Below are 4,900 nucleotides of genomic sequence, written 5' to 3'. Positions count from 1 at the left end.
TTTGTAAGTGAAATTCTTGACTAAACTTGGGGGTGGTCAACACTGCTCCTTTATGCAATGCTACCTTACTCTGTTGAAAAGCTTCCTCTGCCTCTTCATTCCATTTCAGCATGGTGAACTTGGCCCCTTTGCTGAGATGCATAAATGGAGCCGCAAAGTTAATCACAAAACTTGAATAGTATTGTAGAATTCTTAGGGAGGCTCTCACAGTTATTTTCTTATCATTGTCTGGAGCCAGGATTTATTTGCTTACGAGCCTGCACCCAATGCTGTAGCCCAGATGTCTTGCTTCTTCCAGGCCTAAGGCACAGTTTTTGGCTTGGCTATTCAGCCAGCCTTATGAGGGTAATCTGGAGGTGAGTGGACCTTTTGTCTGTGGGAGTCCCGATAGAATGGGAAACATAGCAACACTGAATGAACCTTGGTTAAGTAGCTGACTATGAAAATCATCATGACCTCGACGTGATTTGAACACGCAACCTTCTGATCTGGAGTCAGACACGCTACCGTTGCGCCACGAGGTCTACTACGTGGTTTGCATCAAGTTTTTGGGTACTCTTGTGTCAATGCTTCTGTGGTTGCCCACAGCATGACCTATAGCCTAGATAGCCCTTTGCTGGCTTTGGCATGCATTTCTTGTGCAAGATTGGGCCGGTTAGCTCAGTTGGTTAGAGCGTGGTGCTAATAACGCCAAAGTCGTTCGATCCCCGTACGGGCCATTTCTCTTTTATTCCAGTAGCCTCCAACAGCCATGGATTTCTATGACCATCGGCGCTTGGCCTAGATTTCTTTAACCTATTAAACACATAGCAATAATGCCAGTTTTGCTAATGACGCAGATGAATTATTTCTGAGCCACTGTTTAAACTCAGGTCACTTCTTGACTAACAGGGTTCCCCCTAATGGAATCCCCCAAACAAACAGGCAGCACTTGTATATTTTTTAGTGTTCTGTCAGCACTCAGGCCTTTCACCCAGCAGCAGGCTCCCAAAGCACAGACAGAGCAGGAGAGACAGCACTAAGCATCAGTCAGCTTGCATATATCAAGACAGCTAAGATTTATACTGAGATCTGGCTTCAATCTAAGATGTGGCCCAAAGGAATGTAAGCGTTATCCCACCCAAAGCTCTGCAATACTTCAAGGCTCCCAGATCCAGAAAAATACCCACTTAAGATTGTGAGAAAAGAAAAAGTTAGTTTACTCTACATCAGCCACAAGCCCTGGAGCCTCTCAGCATGTATATGATAGAACCATAGGTAAAATCTATAATCCATCCATGATTCTGCCAGCCAGTGCCTCACATAGCCTCCCCCTGGGCTCAGAACTTAGGGAGGGAGCACATTTTTCCAACATACAGAGGACGCGTGACAGTCCATCAGCATTCCCCTGCTAGGTCACCGGCCTGTGTTCTTCATGCAATATACAGCCTTGCAAAGGGGGAAACCGCCTTGTGACCCTTGCATTGATCCCCCCCCCTTCTGAGCCTTCCAATGTAGTTGAGAATGGGAGGCGTTTGCCCAAAAGTTAGTACCTCAAGGACTCTAGTGGCAATTTATGTCCAGAGACTCCCTTTTCACTATTGAATCGTTCCTTTCTGCAGGGGTTAGATTCCAGATGAGGTATGCTACTGGATGTTCTTCCCCATTCATTCCATGGGACAAGACTTCTCCCAGACCCATATCAAAGGTATAGGTTTGTAAGTGAAATTCTTGACTAAACTTGGGGGTGGTCAACACTGCTCCTTTATGCAATGCTACCTTACTCTGTTGAAAAGCTTCCTCTGCCTCTTCATTCCATTTCAGCATGGTGAACATGGCCCCTTTGCTGAGATGCATAAATGGAGCCGCAAAGTTAATCACAAAACTTGAATAGTATTGTAGAATTCTTAGGGAGGCTCTCACAGTTATTTTCTTATCATTGTCTGGAGCCAGGATTTAATTGCTTACGAGCCTGCACCCAATGCTGTAGCCCAGATGTCTAGCTTCTTCCAGGCCTACGGCACATTTTTTGTCTTGGCTATTCAGCCAGCCTTATGAGGGTAATCTGGAGGTGAGTGGACCTTTTGTCTGTGGGAGTCCCGATAGAATGGGAAACATAGCAACACTGAATGAACCTTGGTTAAGTAGCTGACTATGAAAATCATCATGACCTCGACGTGATTTGAACACGCAACCTTCTGATCTGGAGTCAGACGCGCTACCGTTGCGCCACGAGGTCTAGTACGTCATTTGTCTCAAGTTTTTGGCTACTCTTGTGTCAATGCTTCTGTGGTTGCCCACAGCATGACCTATAGCCTAGATAGCCCTTTGCTGGCTTTGGCATGAATTTCTTGTGCAAGATTGGGCCGGTTAGCTCAGTTGGTTAGCGCGTGGTGCTAATAACGCCAAGGTCGCGGGTTCGATCCCCGTACGGGCCATTTCTCTTTTATTCCAGTAGCCTCCAACAGCCATGGATTTCTATGACCATCGGCGCTTGGCCTAGATTTCTTTAACCTATTAAACACATAGCAATAATGCCAGTTTTGCTAATGATGCAGATGAATTATTTCTGAGCCACTGTTTAAACTCAGGTCACTTCTTGACTAACAGGGTTCCCCCTAATGGAATCCCCCAAACAAACAGGCAGCACTTGTATATTTTTTAGTGTTCTGTCAGCACTCAGGCCTTTCACCCAGCAGCAGGCTCCCAAAGCACAGACAGAGCAGGAGAGACAGCACTAAGCATCAGTCAGCTTGCATATATCAAGACAACTAAGATTTATACTGAGATCTGGCTTCAATCTAAGATGTGGCCCAAAGGAATGTAAGCGTTATCCCACCCAAAGCTCTGCAACACTTCAAGGCTCCCAGATCCAGAAAAATACCCACTTAAGATTGTGAGAAAAGAAAAAGTTAGTTTACTCTACATCAGCCACAAGCCCTGGAGCCTCTCAGCATGTATATGATAGAACCATAGGTAAAATCTATAATCCATCCATAATCCATCCATGATTCTGCCAGCCAGTGCCTCACATAGCCTCCCCCTGGGCTCAGAACTTAGGGAGGGAGCATATTTTTCCAACATACAGAGGACGCGTGACAGTCCATCAGCATTCCCCTGCTAGGTCACCGGCCTGTGTTCTTCATGCAATATACAGCCTTGCAAAGGGGGAAACCGCCTTGTGACCCTTGCATTGATCCCCCCCTTCTGAGCCTTCCAATGTAGTTGAGAATGGGAGGCGTTTGCCCAAAAGTTAATACCTCAAGGACTCTAGTGGCAATTTATGTCCAGAGACTCCCTTTTCACTATTGAATCGTTCCTTTCTGCAGGGGTTAGATTCCAGATGAGGTATGCTACTGGATGTTCTTCCCCATTCATTCCATGGGACAAGACTTCTCCCAGACCCATATCAAAGGTATAGGTTTGTAAGTGAAATTCTTGACTAAACTTGGGGGTGGTCAACACTGCTCCTTTATGCAATGCTACCTTACTCTGTTGAAAAGCTTCCTCTGCCTCTTCATTCCATTTCAGCATGGAACTTGGCCCCTTTGCTGAGATGCATAAATGGAGCCGCAAAGTTAATCTTAAATCTTGAATAGTATTGTAGAATTCTTAGGGAGGCTCTCACAGTTATTTTCTTATCATTGTCTGGAGCCAGGATTTAATTGCTTACGAGCCTGCACCCAATGCTGTAGCCCAGATGTCTAGCTTCTTCCAGGCCTACGGCATATTTTTTGTCTTGGCTATTCAGCCAGCCTCATGAGAGTAATCTGGAGGTGAGTGGACCTTTTGTCTGTGGGAGTCCCGATAGAATGGGAAACATAGCAACACTGAATGAACCTTGGTTAAGTAGCTGACTATGAAAATCATCATGACCTCGACGTGATTTGAACACGCAACCTTCTGATCTGGAGTCAGACGCGCTACCGTTGCGCCACGAGGTCTACTATGTCATTTGTCTCAAGTTTTTAGCTACTCTTGTGTCAATGCTTCTGTGGTTGCCCACAGCATGACCTATAGCCTAGATAGCCCTTTGCTGGCTTTGGCATGAATTTCTTGTGCAAGATTGGGCCGGTTAGCTCAGTTGGTTAGAGCGTGGTGCTAATAACGCCAAGGTCGCGGGTTCGATCCCCGTACGGGCCATTTCTCTTTTATTCCAGTAGCCTCCAACAGCCATGGATTTCTATGACCATCGGCGCTTGGCCTAGATTTCTTTAACCTATTAAACACATAGCAATAATGCCAGTTTTGCTAATGACGCAGATGAATTATTTCTGAGCCACTGTTTAAACTCAGGTCACTTCTTGACTAACAGGGTTCCCCCTAATGGAATCCCCCAAACAAACAGGCAGCACTTGTATATTTTTAGTGTTCTGTCAGCACTCAGGCCTTTCACCCAGCAGCAGGCTCCCAAAGCACAGACAGAGCAGGAGAGACAGCACTAAGCATCAGTCAGCTTGCATATATCAAGACAGCTAAGATTTATACTGAGATCTGGCTTCAATCTAAGATGTGGCCCAAAGGAATGTAAGCGTTATCCCACCCAAAGCTCTGCAACACTTCAAGGCTCCCAGATCCAGAAAAATACCCACTTAAGATTGTGAGAAAAGAAAAAGTTAGTTTACTCTACATCAGCCACAAGCCCTGGAGCCTCTCAGCATGTATATGATAGAACCATAGGTAAAATCTATAATCCATCCATAATCCATCCATGATTCTGCCAGCCAGTGCCTCACATAGCCTCCCCCTGGGCTCAGAACTTAGGGAGGGAGCACATTTTTCCAACATACAGAGGACGCGTGACAGTCTATCAGCATTCCCCTGCTAGGTCACCGGCCTGTGTTCTTCATGCAATATACAGCCTTGCAAAGGGGGAAACCGCCTTGTGACCCTTGCATTGATCCCCCCTTCTGAGCCATCC

Source organism: Pelophylax lessonae (genome assembly GCF_965119305.1).
Source record: "Pelophylax lessonae genome assembly, chromosome: 4".
NCBI classification, from domain to species: domain Eukaryota; kingdom Metazoa; phylum Chordata; class Amphibia; order Anura; family Ranidae; genus Pelophylax; species Pelophylax lessonae.
Note: the sequence above shows the minus strand (reverse complement) of the source record.